The sequence below is a fragment of the Manis pentadactyla genome, chromosome 15 (genome assembly GCF_030020395.1).
Source record: "Manis pentadactyla isolate mManPen7 chromosome 15, mManPen7.hap1, whole genome shotgun sequence".
NCBI lineage: Eukaryota > Metazoa > Chordata > Mammalia > Pholidota > Manidae > Manis > Manis pentadactyla.
This window is the reverse complement of record NC_080033.1, coordinates 41176165-41195162: the sequence shown is the minus strand read 5'-3', so window position 1 is coordinate 41195162 and position 18998 is coordinate 41176165. Positions and strand designations below refer to the sequence as shown.

General features: G+C 37.5%; 1 protein-coding gene and 1 long non-coding RNA gene across 3 annotated transcripts in view; both read right to left on the bottom strand.

Annotated features, from left to right (window-relative positions):
• The window catches only part of LOC130681090 (uncharacterized), an 83254-nt gene extending 70253 nt beyond the window's left edge, over positions 1 to 13001 (bottom strand). For both annotated transcript variants that reach the window (XR_008994150.1, XR_008994151.1), the window contains exon 1: positions 12877 to 13001. This is a non-coding gene — a long non-coding RNA (uncharacterized LOC130681090). The remainder of the gene's footprint in view (positions 1 to 12876) is intronic.
• Positions 1 to 18998, bottom strand: part of LOC130681089 (chromodomain-helicase-DNA-binding protein 9-like) — a 167230-nt gene that overhangs the window by 78543 nt on the left and 69689 nt on the right. The window lies entirely within an intron of this gene.

Genomic DNA, 18998 nt, shown 5'->3' with positions numbered 1-18998 from the left:
TAAGCAAATCTGTAGAGAGAAATCAGATTGGTGGTTGCCAGGAATGATGGGGGGATGGGGTGGGGTGGGCGTAGGGATTGGGGTGTGGAGGGATTTTGAGTGTTGGATACAGGTTACAGGGCTTCTTTCTGGGGCAATAACAATGTTCGAAAATTACCTGTGGTAAGAGACACAATTGTGTGAATATACTAAAAGCTACTGAATTATACACTTTGGGTGAATTTTAAAGTATGTGAATTTTATCTCAATAGAGCTATTTTATAAATAAAATATTATTCGGGCAAAATTAGTTTTAGTTATCTGATTTTGTTATTCTCTTGGATAAGGATGAAGGTTATAGTAATCAACCAAAAAACTGATTTTCTTCTTCATAACTGTTAATTTTCCTTGGCAAGTATTCACAAGGTAGATTTTTCTGAGGAAAAAAAGCACGTGATTTACTTTAGAAAGATTTGATTCAGTTACAGTGGAAGTCTTAGTGTCCTCAAAGTATTTTATCTGTCCAATGCAACTCTGAAACTATGACAATGTTACATAGTAAATAAAAATAGTAATGGCAAACAGAAATTATACTTCTGTAACATCGAAAAACAAATTAACTCCAATGGAAAAATGCTTCAGAAGATTGGAGACTGTTGAGAATTAGGCTTGAGGTTGATTAATGATTGTGCATTGAGTCCCCTATACAGAATTTTATTGTTGTTAACCATTTGATCAATAAATATGAGAGATGCCCTCTCAAAAAAAAAAAATCGCAGAATATACTCTTAACATGATATGTAAATTATACCTCATTAAAATTGTCCTTGTAAAAAAGATAACCTACAGAATGAGATAAATTATTTGTATATGTCTGAAAATATTTATTATATATCTGATAAAGGTTTAATATCCAGAATTTATAAAGAGCTTCTACAGCTCCATAATATAAAGATAAACAGCTCAATTTAAAAATGGACAGAGTACTTCAATAAACATTTCTTCAAAGAAGATACAGGAATGGTCAAGGAACACAAAAAAAGATATTCACCATCAGTCATTAGGGGAATGTAAATCAAAATCACAGAGACAGCACTGCGCACCTACTAGGAATACTATTTCTTAAAAAAAGGAAAATAACAAGTGGCTGAGAGGACATGGAGAAACTGAAACCCTTCTAACCATTGCTGGTAGGAGTAAAATGGTGTGCAGCCACTGTGAAAAACAGTGCAGTGGTTCCTCAAAAAGTTAAATACAGAATTAGCATATAACCCAGAAATTCTACTCCTAGGTATATACTATAAAACCAGAAAAATAAAAAATGGAGAGGAAAACAGATATTTATATGCAAATGTCCACAATAGCATTTATTCATAATCACTAAAAGTTAGAAAAAAATCCAAGTACCCATCAACAGATGAATGAACAGAACCATGAAAACATTATGCTAAGTATAAGCAGACACAAAAGGGAAAATATTGTATTACTATACCTGTGCAAAATACATAGAATAGGCAAATTCATAGAGATAGGAAGATTGGATATTATGAGGGACAGGACAGACGGGAAAACAGGCAGTAATTCTTAATAAATCTGTTTGGGATTATGAAAATTCATAAAGAGATAGTGGTGATGGTTATACACAGTGTGAGTGGGCTTAATGCCGTTGAATTGTACACCTAATGATTAAAGCAGCAAAATTTGATATATATGTACCTATGCTTTATTTTTCTACCTTAGTATTAGCTAACATTCTATACATTTTATGTATTTATGTTGTTTAAAGCCTAGGTTCCCCGATGAAACCTAAGTTCAAGGTCAGAAATTTTTACCTAATGTATCCCTAGTACTTACTATACATTACCTATCACAGACTAAGCAGTCAATAAATAAATAACTATTCAAGGACCTGACAAAAAATTTTCTTTTTTAATGGCAGCATTGGTTAGGCATTGAATTCATGGCCCACTTAAAGAAATTTTTTTTTTAATTGTGGTAAAAGTTTACCATCTAGGCCATTTTTAAGTATATAATACAGTACTTTCAAGTATATTTACACTGTTGTGCAATCTCTAGAACTTTCTCATCTTGCAAATTTGAAACCCAGTACCCATTAAACAACTCCCCATTTGCCCCTCTCCCCACCCCTGGCAATCACCATTCTACTTTGTTTCTATGAATTTGACTTCTCCAAGTATTTTGTAAGTAGAATCATAAGTGTTTTTTTCTGACTGGTTTATTTTACTTAGCATAATTTCTTCAAGGGTTATCCATGTTGTGTCATGTGTCAGAATTTCCTTCCTTCTGATTAAGGCTGAATGATATTCCATTATGTGTATATTATAGCCCATTTTTTATTGACATAATTTTTTCTGGTATTTTTCAAGTTCTTTTCAAACAGGAAGCATGATATGCTACAGAATCTACTCTAGGTAGTATACTTAACTGTTTTATGGGGAGTAAAAGACATCTGGATAGAAAATTCCAAATGATGAACTAATATGCAGCCCTCAACTGTCTAGAAAACACCTAGCCAAAGTACTCTGAAAATAATTCTTTAATATGGATATCAGATGTGTCTCTGCTTAGTTTACTTAACAGTTACATATGAACAGACATTTACAAGGTAGAGTAAAAGGATCCAAAAGAGAAATTTCATTGCCCAAAATTATAGACTAAACCTATTAATATTTGTTTTCCCCTTATAAGGAGAATTAAAATTCTAATTTCTGACACTAACTGAACGTATGACAACAGACTTAACTCTTTGCCCCTCAGTTTCCTTATCAATGGCACATTTGGACTGGATGCTTGTGAAGGTCTTGGAACTCAACACTGTATGTTGTGGTTTATTTTCCATTCACATATTCACAAATGTTTAAAAACTCTACAGACTTCCAAGAAAGTAATTAAAAAGCATACACAACTATCCCAACCAAACTGGAGATATAAGAGCCATCATAAAAATCCTAAAATCCTCATTAATAAATACAAAGAAGATACAAAGTTGTGGGCTCCATATTCTAAAATAAAAACTTTTCTGGTATCTAATTTAAAAGTTTTTAATTAAAAAAAACATTTTATTTCCTCTTGAAGACATCAACCATAATGTTCTATACCTAAAATTCGTCCAGAAACATAAGGAAGGCCATTATATTAATTGTAGGACTATCCCTGTTCTCATTTTTTGAATTTTTCAGGCTAATATGACCTTAACATATAACATACATAATAGGAAAAATTAGAATCTAACAGAAAAACAGAAAAATTTTGTAATAGTTATCCAAAAGGACATCCTTCTAATTATTTCTGATAGCAATGAACAAATCCTTAGTTTGTTCTATTAATGTATAATATACAAAATCATTACAGAACCCCCCCATGATTAGGGGCTTTAATGTCATGTATTCTGAGCTCCATGTTTGTTTACATTACTCTTAAATCCTATCCTTAACTCTGCTCTACATATCCTTGATATGCTGTGGATTAATCTAACTGCACTATGTATACTTTCAACTGTTAAACTATAAATTAGATTTACTAGCCAATTAGAAAACTATCTGGCAAATACAAGTGAGCCATGGCATTGTTGAAAGACCTCAGGTTTCTAACTGCCATCTCTAAGCTGTGTAACCTTGAGGACTTCTTGAAACCTCAGTCGGCTCAACTGAATGTCTATATGACAGGACCACCAATGACAAGGGTTGTTACAGAGTTTAGAATATATTTAAAGTCCTGAAACATAGTAAGTGCTCTATAAACATGTATTTCCTCCCAGTTGACCTGTTTAACTAGGAATATAGATCAAGATTCTATGCTGACTTGCTGAAAAATTACTAAGACTCAAGCCTGAATAACTGATTGTAGTTTCCAACTCATTTAAAAGATTATTATACTAATTAACAATACCATCATAAATTTATCTTTGTACCCAACATATATATATACTTGTTCATTTTATTCTTTCTAAAGATATCGATGCCCCTCCCCCTTATTTGCATCCATTCTTCCAAAAGTAATCCATGCTCAACCATGTTGAAATGTTGCCTGAATTCATTAAACTTTCTCACATCTCCACTAATATGTACAAGGAAGTCTCTGCTTATAACCCCCCCAACCACCATCCTACATTTGATAATGTCTTTGAGATTAAACTTAAGTTCTACCATCTCTAGGAAGCCTACACACACACTCTGCTAATCCTCATTTTTTTGTGTTCCACACCTTACCCACTGTACTATCATTTTTGACCTAATAGTAGCCCTAGAATGTATACTTTAGTAGGTCTAATTTAGTAGTCTGTCTTCCCTACTAAATAAGATGAGTGCAGAGATTCGTTCTTATTCATCTTTGTATCCCAGCATCTACCAGTGTAATTCCTGATACATAGTAAATACTCAAATGCACATAGTAAATACTCAATCGCTTGCAAGAATTCAACATCATACTGTAAAACAAAACAAACCTCTCAATCCTTAAGTTACACCAAAACCTGAGATTCAAAAGCATTCTTTTAAGCAGTAATATATCACTTTTATGACTTTAAAAATGCCATTTAACTGCACTTAAAAATGGTTAAATTTAATAAATGGTTAAATAATAAATAACTAAAAATAGTAAATTTTGTTCTGTGTACTTTACCACACATACAAAAAAGGATGCCTCAAGTGATCTGATTTAATGTTTAATTCCCAGTTATCCCTCAAAGAATCCTACTTTCTTTGAGAAGTGACTCTACAAAGGATCCTATAGTACTTAAAAGTACAGGCTCTGAAAATAAACTAGTAACGCTGGACTCCTGGCTTCACCACTTACTAGCTATGTAATCTTAGACAAATTACTTAATCATTTTGAAGCTCAGTTTCTTCACCTATAAAACGGGGATGGTAACAGTACTGCTCTCATCAGAGCTAGTGTAAAATAATCCACATACAGCACTGCAAACACTGTTTTCAATGTGTGTTTCTTGGAGGGCTGCATAATCCTTACCCACTGAAAGAACGAGGGTTTTAGGCTTCTCCTTCCCCCACTTCCTCCTCAACAAAAGACTTCACCCTGAATATTCAGCTTTTTATTTTACAAATTGAGTTGTCAAGCAGGATTTTTAAAAAACAAAGGACTCCTTGGCTTAAAAGAACTAAAAACCTCTAATTTAAACAGCACTCATCTAATGCTTGTATTAACATCTCTTTGCAGATAGCCAGTTTACTAAATTCAATTACTTACTTTGTTGGCATTCACACTTATTTAGTCTTACTTTGCCTCTCAAAGAAAGGGAAATCTCTTTCCTGTCTTGGTAAAAGCTGGCTGAGGATAACTAATTTTGGGCTGATACAAGTTTTCTAGTTGTGACTAAGCTTAAGCTGTTTAATTGAAGTAGTGAACATTAATCATACCCATAACCAAATTAAGTATAAATATGTGTGCTAAAATCAAACAAAATTTAATTAGTATTAAAAACAGAAATTTATATAAATGCACTATTTTCCAAAGTTTGAAATATACTAAAAGCTGAGACCCAGGTTGATTACCACCATCTATCTTGATGGATTGTTGCTGGATTTAGAAATACATTCAAAATTCCTAAAATATACTGCTTAATAAATGCAACTTTCCCTTATACCTGTCATCTCTTTTCTGACTTCCAAGAGCCCACAGCCATTCAAACCCTCACACGACAGTTAGGCTTAAAAAGACCTCCTCAGATTCTTTTGCTAATAATTTTCAATGCTGTTCCCCCATCAGCAACTTCAATACCCTCATGACCTTTTTCGCCCCCTCAACCCACCATATCAATATCATTAGCCCTCTGTATTAACATAATTGTAAATTTACCTCCAGACCTCATTGCAGTTGAGTATTTTCTGAATATTTGTAAAATTTACTTTTATTATACACCTGGTACCTTATTAATACAAGATTAATATTAACCTGTACCTTCTATGAGAACCTTGCTTTTGCTTTGAAATGTTTAAATGCATTTCCCTACATTCCTGAACCATCTCTGCAGTTACTTCATGTTTTCTCTCCTCAAGCCTTCAATCCTAATCTGACCCAAGGACACCCAAACCTTCTTACCCAAGGACAATTTTGCCTTAGTCCTCTGAGGTTTTCCAGTTGAAATTCACCAATCACCTTTTCAGAAGCATATCATTTGTCTTTGCATCTATCCCTTTTTTCTTCTAGCTATTCCCAGAAGGGGAAATATGTCTCTTCTCTAAAGAAAAGCCCCTCACCTCTTAATACCATTCCACCTAGCCTTTCAAAGGGACTTAAACCCACACTCATTCCAGCTCTCCAGGATCTTTAAACATCCCCTGGCAATTGACTGTTTACATTCTAACTTTAGGCATCTGTACATCTCCCCTACATTAACTAAAATGCACAAAAGTCATCTTATTTCTATTCTTCCTTTCAATAACAAATATTGAAAATAAGTGATCCACTACCTCTATTTTCCAAATACCCAAATGCCTGTTAATCTCTTCTACTTGAGTTTTTTCTGCCCCAATTAATTGCAGTTATACTTGGCAAAGGTGACTAATAACGTCCCAGACAAATCTAAATGTTCTCTCAGTTCTTGTCTTTGGCCACTAAGAAGCAAAGCACTTGCCATCAATAAATGTGACAGCAGAAGCTAAATTCAGAAGTTATCTTCTGTACGAAGCTTGCAGTCAACTATATATCCCTACACGTCATACACTATTTAGGTTCTGAGTACATAAAGAACAAGGTCTATAACTTAACTCATCTCAGGGACCAGCTACCACCCTGCTTGGCTCATTAAAAAAGCTGTTGAAATGTTTTCTGGATGCAAATGTTTTATGGAGGAACTGGCATTCTCATACACTCTTAAAAGGACTATTCAGTAGAACAACAAATTTGGATAACTAGATGGCACTTTAAAGACAAACATACGCATACTTATGACCAGCTTTTCCACTTCTGGAAATACATACTCCACAGGACTGTGTACAAAAGACATGTACAGGAATGTTCGTATTACCCATAACATCCCAAAACTGGAAACATGTCTATCATATATTAGAATCAACAGCAGTGACTATGAATCAACTACTCTTGCATGGAAAAACGCAGATTTGTTTCAGACATAATATTAAGCAACAGAACATACCATATGATTCCATCCACGTAAAGTTCAAAACAAGCAAAACTACTCTATGGTTTTGAAAGTAGTCTAATTGTTACCTCTAGGAATGGTAAAAGGGAGTGGTAACTGAAAGGTAGTATGAGGGGAGCCTTTAAAGTCCATTCCTTGACCTGGGTGGTGGTTTCAGATGTGTTTACTTTGCAGCAGGTCGCAGAACTAAATACTTGTGATTTATACACTTCTCTGAATGTCTCTTATAAACTTTTTTTGAAGACCTAACTAGAACAAGATGAAGCATAAATAAAAAATGTTTATGAATCATCATGTAGGATATATGTTATTCAAAAAGACACTGGTAAGCAACTACTGGATGCTATCTGAAAGGATTTAGTTAACTGTCTAGTAGTAGTTTCAACTATGTTCACCAAAACAGAACTCCTAATAAGTTTGTTCTTATATTTGGATATGAAATGAATTCACTGAATTATGCAACCGATATAAAATATTCCTTAGTACTAGAAACCACAGGCAACTCAGTTTTCTCTGGACCTCACTTTTTTCATCTCTAAAACTGACTAAATACATGCACCCAATCCACAATCTTAAATTCCTAGATTTGTTATAGGTAATCTTCTCCAATTCCTTGAATGGAAGAAAAAAATTAATGAATATTTAATTGTCTTTAAAGATAACCACTGCAAAAAAATATAGAGAAAAAAATATATTGAATTTCAGTTAATTCCATTAAAAAAACTTTTAATTTATTCAACCTGTGATAACGGACACAATTTTGAAGTAAAACAACCTTTATGCAAAACATAAAACCTACCATTATCCTAAATGTTTTTCCTTATAAAAGAACATGTTATACTAGCAGTTATCTTTAAGAAGCATAGTCTTTTTTAATAGATTTCCAATAGATTAAAATTTAATATACTTTATACTGCTGCTCCTTAGTCAGGTAAGCTAAACTGAAATGACCACTGGAAAAGAAAAATAATTTTTTTCTTCCAGATTTCAAATCTTTGTATCAATAACAAAGTTTAAAGTTACTGACCGAAAAAGTTTTAAAGCATAACAACAGCAACAAAAAACTTAATATTTGCTTAGTTAACTTTACTTAATAATGCCAAACTATAACAAACATCAGCATCTACAGATAAATTTGGTATGTAATAGCTGCTAGTGACCGGAGCTGTAATTTTTACTTATAAGCACCAGAAGTCTCATTAACAAAGATAAACTTAACATTAGGCTGCTTACAAGCTAGTAACTTTAAAGAATGCTACTTTTTTGAGAATATTAAGACTATGAGACTTGCATTCTGCACTATCACCCAAATAATACCTAAAGCCATCTAATACTACATTTTTTTCAACCTTCATATCTAATATAATCTGTATTAATATTTACAAGTAGACTTTCAAAAACTGAAGTGTACTGTTCAAAAGTAACCAATTTTCATAACATAAACAGGAGGCTTGCTCCTTCCTCTCTTAAAATACACACTATGAATATGTCATAGTATGGTGCCACACACAGAGCAAAACCTGACAGAGGCACACTCATTCAGATAAAGGCAGTCCCTACCTTCTAAAGCACCTGTCTGGGGAAGGTGTTCAAAACTTGGTTTCTTGCCAAACCTTTTCTCCCCCTCATCTTCATCTCAGTAAATCTCACCACCATCTATCTAGTTGCTCAAACCAGGAACCTGGAGGTCACTTTTGACACCTTTCCTTTAAATTCCATCCATCATGTTAGTTGTCATTTCCCCTGCTATTCCTATCTCCTTGGTCTCTCTATATATAGCATACCAAATTATATTATATACTTAGGATATTCATAAATACATATTATGTGTTTTTCCATCTCTAGCTGCTATCTTGTTACCTCGCTACCATCATGGCTTACCTCAACAACTGCTAATAGTACAGTATCTTGGCTTTTACTCTTCCTCAATCCATTCTCAAAGTGATTTAAAAAATGTAAACCTTCTTACCCTTGTGCTTCAAAATCTTCAATGATTACAACATCCTTAGTAAAACCCAAGTCTTTAACATGCTCTGCGGGACCCTGTAGAATATGCTCTCTGCCTATCATTGACTTCACCTTGCACGGTTTTCCTCTATTATTAGTATGGTTCTGCCACTCTGAAGTTTCATTTCTTCCAACATCTTTCTTACTTTCACACATATTTTTCTCTTCCAGGAAACCCTTTTCCTGTCTAGCTTCTTATTCTTTATGTTTGGATTAAATATCACCACCTGAGAGAGGCCTGAGCACACAGTCTAAAGGCCTCCCCATTTCTCTCTTACAGTTCCATTCTCTTCCTTTATTGAATTCATCACGTTGTAATTTTACATTTATTTACATTTCATTATCCATTTCCACTATTAGACTATATATTTTACAAAAATAAAGATCAAATAATATGCACTTAATAAATATATATTAAATATAATAGACTAATAAAGGGGTCATTTACTAAATCTGATTAATGAATGTGAATGACCTGGAGTCCAGAAAATAAATTATACCTCAAAGTGTCTTCACCTTCTCTAGGTCTCCCGTTATCACTTGATGAGCTTTCCACCTGTTTCTAAAAGGTAGGAGCAAAAGTATTCCCGCAAACTTAAAGGCAATAAAATAGAAAAGACTGTCAGGAAGTTTAACATCTCACGTCATGTAAGCGAGACGAAAAATGCTATAATCTCAAAAGGAAAAATCCCTAAGGGCTACACTGATGATTTTATTCCCAAGATGGAATTTGACCTGAGTATTCAAAGACGGGTAAAATTGGAAGAGGTGGAACATATTAGACTTATGTTAAAACCACAACAGCTATAAGACATTTAAAAAGTTATAAGAAAATCATTCTATCACCTCAGTGTCCATAAATCTCCTCTGAATTGACATCTCAAACATTTACGATGACCCATTCTAAATTTTCATAATTCGTTTTACTCTGCCTCATTTCCGTATTACCTTTTTCTTTATTCACTATACTGATACCTGATGAAATTTCCCCACTAGATCTATTACTTCAGTCATATTTATTTTTCCTTTATATTTTAACCTTTAGGATTTCATTTTGTCAGAGTACTTCAGTGACTTTTTCTTTTATTACATTTATATCAATTAACACATCTAAACCTTTAGAAAATCTAAAATGTTCACATGTACTGAAATTTTATTTTACTGATACAAGTTTCAATATATTTTACTTCTAAATTTGTAATGCTATTTCATATTTCAGTTCCTGCCTCTTAAATTTATACATTAAGCCACTCCTTCAATTCTACCTTCGTTTCCATAGGAAAATTGCTGAGGTATATGCAAGTTACAATGCCTTGTAGAAAACATTGTTATATTAGATAAGGTGTTTGGAACTAAAAGTTTCTAAAGATTCTTCCAAGTCAAAAATTCCATTATTAATCTTTGTCATGGCCTTTTCCACTGACAACACTGCTTTATCTTTATTCCTATCTGCCTACTTGAATTTATTTTTTAAAATGTTCTTTTCAGGGAAGGTCAACTGTATCACTATTTGTTTCAAAACCTCTGTCTTCTCTCACACTTAAATCCAGGCATAAATTTTGTTATTTCAGAGGACAGAGCTCATGGGACACTCAGAATCACAGAATTGTAAAATTGGAGAAAACTACAGTTCAGAGAAGTGAAGAAACCGGACTATAGCTACACAGGTAGTAAAGTAACAGTCCTGATTCTCTCCAATCAGCACTACTTCCCAGTCAAAAACGTTTTACTGGTTGCACCAGCAGTTTTTTTCCTAATGCTATTTCCTTGGGACAACACCTTCTCCTACTTAATCAGTCACAAGGTTTTCGTTTTTAACTCTATAAAAAGGTATAAAACATTTAAAATAATATTCTAAGAGTAATACCCACTCTCCTGAAACTGTTCAAGTATGCCAAAGATACCTCAACCAAATCTGGAAGGCAACTTCTTTCCCTCAAAGCATTTCATGTCTATATTATATGATCTGCGTTTTATAGGAAACTCTCCAAGGACTGAGACAGGCCAATTCTTTGTACTACACTAAAACAATTGAATGTGAAGTGTTAAAGCAATAAAAGAGAGAGAAAAGTCTTGCAAGATTTATAACACAGATTTAACTTGCTTGAAGCAACAATGTTTACAAATATTTATCATATCTGTCATATGGAAGGCTCCCCGCTGATTATTAGCACCAAGTCCCACTTAAATTCAAATTCTGTAAATCCAAAAGAAACACTATGTTCATTCTTCACCTTTTGCATTGCAAAACACCCCTCCCCCCCCATAACTACCTCCGCAAGGTGGAATCCCCCCTAAGATCACCTTTTATACATTGAAGTGTTTGTAGACCTAGTCCTTCTTTTAAAAAGTACCTGTGCAATTATGCAGTTTAGATAAAGTAATATTACACAAGATAAAGCCTCTTTTCTGTACCAGATCCCAGTTGATTAAGTAAACTGGAGAGTTTCAAATTAGATAAAAGGAAATGGTCAAAAGTAGCATGTAAAACTGGGAAACTAAGTTGTGATGGTGATTTTATTAATGAAGATAAATTTTATTTAATATGGGGAAATTTTTAGGTAGTTATTAGTAGTTTACGTAAGTGGATAAAAGTCACAACAGTGTCGAATCCCAGACTTCCAGGAAAGTACTGTGTTAACAGTTCATGTCACAATTTCAAAAATAATTTGTCTTCTTAGTTGTACAGTTTTATTTTTCTTAAAAAAAAAAAAAAAAAAGCAAAATAAAACCAAAAAAGGACCACAGGAAAACCACTGTGAGCTGGAGACTGTAACAGGCCATAAGACACCCAGACTTTCCGGGTCATGCTTGGCTTTGGGATGGATGTCCGCGAAGGGAGCCCTGGAACCACCCATCACGTCCCACACCCAGAGCCCAAGGAAGCAGCGGTAGTAGCGGAGTACGTACGGGACCCGCTGCAGACGTGGAGAGGCCCTGAGGCAAAGGATCACAGGAAAGGCTATGCAGTGGTGAGCCGGGAGGCAAGGCCTGGGAAAGCGCGAGGGCGTCCCGGGCTCGGGGACACCAAGCGCTCGCGCGGGACGCCCTGTCATGAGTCACGGAGGCTAGAAAGCAGGCGGGCGGGGAGAGGCTGCTGGATGGAGGGAAGCCCGACCCACCGGAGGGAAGCGAGCAGACAGGGAGGGCCCGAACTCGAGCGGGGTGAGGAAGAGGGGACCTTGCCCACCCACACCCTGCTTGCCCACCCTGCCCTCACCACCATCTGACGCAACAGGCGCGGCGGCCGGATCCCGACCTCAGGGTCTGCGGGCTGGGGGGCGAGGGCAGCAGCCCGCAGCCATGACAGGCGCGGAGCGGGCCGCGGCCTGGCTGGGCCGCACTTCCGGAGAGCGTCCTCTCCCCAGCCTCCCTGCGCCCGTCTCCGGGCTCCTCACCCCTAGCTGCAGCGGCGCGGCCCCACCTGCCCCGACCCATCCTCCCGCGCGCCCCCTACCCCCGGGCAAGGTGGCGGCGGCGGCGGCACGTACTCACCGCCGCTCGCTGGCTCTCGGGCTTCGCCATGACTGAGGCGCACCCGCCGCCCCCCGCCTCGACCGAGACTGACACGCGCGCCTGGCCGGGCGGGGGCGGCCTCAGGCAACCACCCCTATAATAGAACCCGCTCCCGCCTCTCTCCAACAGTTAGGCGGAAGCGACGGCCCCTTGGGGCCCCCTGGGCTTCCTCACCGCGCCTGAGGCGGCGGGTGGCAACCGCGAGCTACAACGGCGGCGGCGGCGGAACTTACCGGCGGTGCGGTGAGGCTCCCCTGTGAGCGCGGGGTCGGAAAGGAGCGGAGGGAGGAGTGAAGGGGCTCCGCCTCCCCCGCGCCGCCACGCACCCGCCTGATTGGCCCAGTTCACTCCCCCAGCAGGACCCCACCATTCCCTGCGAGCGGCTCTCCAGGAGCAACGGCGCGTATTTGCATATTTGTACCCGCGCCGCTGATTGGCCCAGACTCGGAGCGCTGGCTGTGACCGCTGCAGCTCTCGCCACGGCTACTGCCGTGACGGGCGACCCAGCAGGGAGGGTCCTCGTCGCCGCTTCCTTTCCCTCAAGGTGCGGCTGGACCTGCGGCAGTGGGAGACGGGAGGCGGGGTCGTCACCCTGCTCCAACACGGCCCCGCCTCGGCGCCGACCCAATCGCGGGTACGGTTAGTCCCGGAGCCGCAGGCGGCCCCAGGCGGGGAAGTGTTGGGGCCGGGCGCCCTCTGGCCGGAGCGCGGGGCAGTGCAGTGGCACGGACTCCCCTCGCTGCCCTGCCGCGGCCGCCACGTCAGGCCACACCCTCGCGGCGGCCTCTCCCCTCCTAGCGGACTCGCCGCCACGTCAGACCCGGGAGGCACGCCCCGGCCGCGAGCTGACAGGCGCCGAGGTCACCCACGCTTTGGGCATCTTCCCGCCAGCCCGGGTCCGCCGAGGAACGAAGAACGGTTTCTAGAGCTCCCCTTCTCAAACGGCCGTGGGTGCGGACCCACGTTCTCCTTTCGTTCGGCGTCCGCGGTGACACGCTAGTGCTGCTAAGGTCGGGAGCAAGCAGAGCGCCGCCGCGGTAAGGCAGCGATTCAGTCCAGGTGCTAAGGCACCTGCCGTGGAAAAGGCGCCTGGCTAAGGAAAGACCAGCCCCAAGTCCCGATCTACAGAGAGCGCGCACCTCAAGTGGTGGAGAGCTGGCGCTGAAACCTTGCTTCCCGGTGTTCACACCCGCGTTCTAAATCGCACAGTTGTAAAGGGAGAAAACAAACCTAAAAGGAAAAAAAAAAAACAAGAGGAAGAGGGCGACACTGGGCTAGAGTAAGAAGTGGTACTGGAAAACCACTGGCCTACGAAGGCGTGCGGACACCTGGGTTCCCTGGCCCTGTCACTAATTAATTGTGTGACCTACATGCAAGGTCCCATGGCTTTGGTTTTCCCTTTTGTAAAATGAAAAGGCTGGACAAATTTTCTAGAAGTCTTTCTTTTCAGCTCTAAAATTCTATAGGTCTCTCTTTGAGGCCCTGAGCTGGCTTTAAATACCGAATTAAACTTTAAATCCATGTTGGAATGAGAGAGTGACAGAATAACGGGGATGTTAGAACCTGATTTAAGTCTACCTTATGTTTGTTTGATACTGTTTATACAGTTTCGATTCCAGTGTAGGGTATATTTAACAGTCACCGTTGACAGGAATCTCTTGAATTTCAGTCTCCACAATGAAGCATAGAGCAGTGTCACTGTGCCTGTTTATACCTGACCAGAATGGAATGGCTGCGGTATACAGGGGGTTAGTTGCATGGTAATTTCATTCTTTATATTCTCCATGAAGTCTCTCCAGAGTAGACGAACACAACTCTATGTAGCTGAGATATTGAAGGGGCTGGAAGGAAAGGCTGCTGAGAGAAGTAACAATTACAGCTTCGATTCCCCTCAAGGATACTTAATAACAAGCACATACTAGGATAAGAATGCACAAAAACAGTTCATCTCTGTGCTGCCTACGCTACTACTTATTTGAATACGGCTTTAGTTTGTGAATTCAACCTGTTGAGTGGAATTTAAGGCTAATAACATCTCACTTATTTGTCATCATAGGAGAATAAGATAGACCACACATTTAAAACTTTTAACTACTACAGAACCTTTCTCCCCAAGAAAACTCATGTTTTCTTGAATACAGCCCTTTGAAAATTACTTCACTTGGTGATTAAGGAGCATCATTATCATTATCAACATGTACTGTATTCTATTATGATCAAGGAATGCCCTCAAAGGTATGTAGATCTATTTGTCCCTATAATAAATGGCTTCTAGAATGCTGTTTAAACTTACATCTATTTTTTTTTTTAATGTCTCCTTCCTCACTACTGGTAACACTTCTCCTTCTAACAACTTCTCTCCCACCTATTCTATGAACTTAAACACAGATAAACTTGTATTAGTTTAGACTCTAAGGTTTTGGTAAAGATTTTCTGTGGGGTTCACCTGTGGGCAAAATACATGAGTAGCTGTGACATCTATTTTGACTACCAAGTGACAGGCTCTTACTTACTTCTTAAAATCTTAGTGGTATTTTTGGTAACTGAGGTTTCTGGACATATGGACTCTGGAAAAGTTATTGCAAAGGATTGCTCTAAATCCCAGAATTTAGAGGGTAAATCAGTAAATATACCCTTTTCAATTTAAACTAACCAAAATCATTATTATCAAGACATCTAAATGTAACACCAATGGCCCACCATTTCCATCAGGCACTGGGTTGTCCAGAGCCAGGTGGTAGCTCTCCAGGTCCCTGTCTCCCACCTCTGGGGTAAAAGTAGCTCCATTCCTACCCAGTGCTTTTCAAACCAAAAAGGCCCTTTATCTGCAGACATAATGATTCATGTCACCATAAAACCTGTGCTGTGACAGAAAGTTTCTCCACACTGAATGAAACAACTCTACAAGTGTATCCAATAGGTATCATTTACTGAAATTTAACTAGTTCAAGGCACTGTGTGAAGGGTTTACATTTGGTATTTCATTTTACCTTCACAACCATTCTATAAAGAAGGAATTGTTCTTCCCATTACAGATGAAGAGGATCCCAAATCTTGCCCTGGTTACATGATTATTGAGGGGCAGAGATAGGATTCAAACTTAGAACTGTCTGATCCCAAAGCCTGTAGCTGTGAACTATTACACTATACCCTTCCACTTAGTTTCCATGTTTATCAAGCAAACTTTGGCAACTAATTCAGTACCTTGGAATGGGGAATACCTGTATAGGCATTGGGTACAGTGAGCCAAAAAAAGAATATCCCAAAATATATACATCAAACTTGACATATTCTTACAAGTTCAAGGATTATGGACCAATGCTCTGGTACCTGTGCACTTTTGGGGGAAAACGATATACTCAAGATCCCCAAACTCACCTCATACATGTTAAAATGGCTATTGTCAAAAAAGATAAAAAGTAACTGTTAGAATGTAGAGAAAAGGGAACCCTTGTGCATTGTCAGTGGGAATGTGAACTGGTACAGCCACTATGGAAAACAGTATGGAGGTTCCTCAAAAATTAAAAATAAAATTACTGTATGATCCAACAATTCCTGTTCTGTGTATTTATCCAAAGAAAACAAAGCACTAACATAAAAAGATATATGCAACCTTATGTTTACACAGCATTATTTACAATAGCCAAAATAGGGAATTAACCTAAGTGTCCATGGATGGATGGTGGATGGTTAAGAAAATGTAGTGAGTGTGTGTGATATATATATATATACATATATATACACAATGGAATATTTATTCAACCATAAAAAATAATGAAATCTTGCCATTTGTGACAATGTGGCTAGACCTTGAAGGTATTACGCTAAATGAAGTAAGTTTGAGAAAGACAAATACCACTTTATCTCACTTATATGTAAAATCTAAAAACAAAAACAGAACACCAAGCTCTATAATACAGAAAACAGATTGGCGATTGCAAGACGAGGGTATGGCTGTGGCACAGGCAAAACGGATGAAGGGGATCAGAAAATACAAATTTCCATTTATAAAATAAGTCATGAATAAGTCATGGACACGTAATGTACAGCATGGTGACTATAATAAAACTATACTGTATACCATAAAGTTGCTAAGAGTATAGATCTTAAAAGTTCTCATCGGCAGGAAAAAAACTTTTTAACTATGTATAGTGATGGATGTTAAAAGACTTATTGTGGTGATCATTTTGCTATATATACAAATATAGAATCATTATGTTGTATACCTGAAACTAATGTGTTATATCAATTAAATCTCAAAAATTTTAAATCCTTAGATTACCTCACTGAGAAATGTAAAAGTGATGCCCACAGAATAGTCAAAATAACCTTGAAAAAGAAGAAAGTTGGAGGACTCACACTTCCTGATTTCAACACTTACTACAATGACACAGTAATCAAGACAGTATGGTATTGGCATAAGGATAGCGATAGAGATCTACGGAATAGAACTGAGAGTCCAGAAATAAATCTTTACATTTATGGTCAATTGATTTTTAACAAGAGTGCCAAGACATTAAATTGAGATATACAAATAGCTAGACAAATACTGGAAAATGAAGTTGGAATCCTACCTCACACCATACATAAAAAATAAAAGGGATCATACCTCAATAGAAGAGATAGAACTATAAAACTCTAAGAAGAAAACATAGGAATAAATCTTCAGGATCTTGGGTTAGGCAACAGTTTCTCATATACGACACCAAAAGCATATGCAACAAAAGAAAATACAGATAAATGGGCTTAATTAAAATTTAAAAGTTTTACAAAAGCAACAAAATCAAAAATAGATAAGTTGAACATCAACATAGAAAGCCTTTTGTGCTTCAAAGGACACCATTAAGAAAGTGCAAAGAAAGACACCCACATTATGAGAGAAAATATTTGCAAATCATACATCTGATAAGGGTCTAGTATCCAGAATTTATAAAGAGTTCTTACAATTCAACAATAAAATAACGGATAAACCAATTTAAAAATGGGCAAAATAGTTATGAATAGACATTTTTCAATGAAGGTATACAAATAGCCAATATGCACCTGAAAAGATGCACAACACCATTAGTTATTAGAGAAACGCAAATCAAAATCCACAATGAGCTACCACTTCACATCCATTAGGATGGCTGTAATATAAAAGACAGGCAATAACAAGTGCTGATGAGGATGTGGAGAAATTGGAAACCTCATACACTGCTGGTGGGAATGTAAAATCATGCAGCCGTTCTGGAAAATAGTTCGTTAAAAAGTCAAAAATAGTTATTATATGACCCAAGCATCTGAAAAGAAATGAAAACATCTGTTCACACAAAAACCTACATACAAATATTCATAGCAGCACTATTCGTAATAGCTCCCAGGGGAAACAACTCAAGTGTCCATCAACTGATGAATGGATTAAAAAACTGGTATATCCATACAAGAGTGATATTCAGCCATAAAAAGGTTTAAGAACTGATAGATGCTACAACATGGATGAACCTTGAAAACAGGCAGAGTAATAAAAGCCAGACACAAAAGGTAGCATATATGATTCCATGTATATGAAATGTCCAGAATAAATCTATGGTGACAGAAAACAGGTAAGTAGTTGCCTACAGTTGCCTAGTGGAGGGAAGGGGTGAAGAATGGAGAGTGATCACTAATTAAGTACTTTTTGGGAGTGATAAAAATGTAAAATTAGATTGTGATGATGGTGTCACAACCAGGTGGGTATACTAAATATCACTGAAGTGTGAATTTTGTGATAAGTAAATATTATCTCAATAAAGCTATTTAAAAAGAAAAGTTATGTGTAGCCAGCAACTTCCAACTCTGTTGTATTATATATATCTTAAAGCCATAAACACACTCCAATATGTACTAAAACAAAAGGAACAGATGTATTTTAATTATATTTATTAAATTAATCAGCAAATAATTTTCTTAAATCTGAAGATTGTTGCTAGTGATACTATTGGAAATCTCATACTAGGCTCATAAGTTTTGTGACTTTGGTATAACTTAGTTAATTTATATGCATTTAAATACCTACACCATGCATGTGTATGTAGGTGCTATGTCAGCTATAGAATGGATTATTATTCTCATACAAATAAAAATGAAAACAAGATTGAACAATGTGTTTGTATAAAATATCTCCTGCTTACCTTAACATTTGCTCACAAATTGAGGCACTAAAGAAAACGTTCTTTCACAGACCAACAATAAGCACTTAAAATGTTTAGGTATGCTTTGTTAATCTTCCGGGCATTTTATATAGATTCATTAAATTTAAATGTTCTATGCCACATTATATTATAGAATATAACATAATTTCCATCTTTTTGCAATAATGAATAGTAGCTTGAAG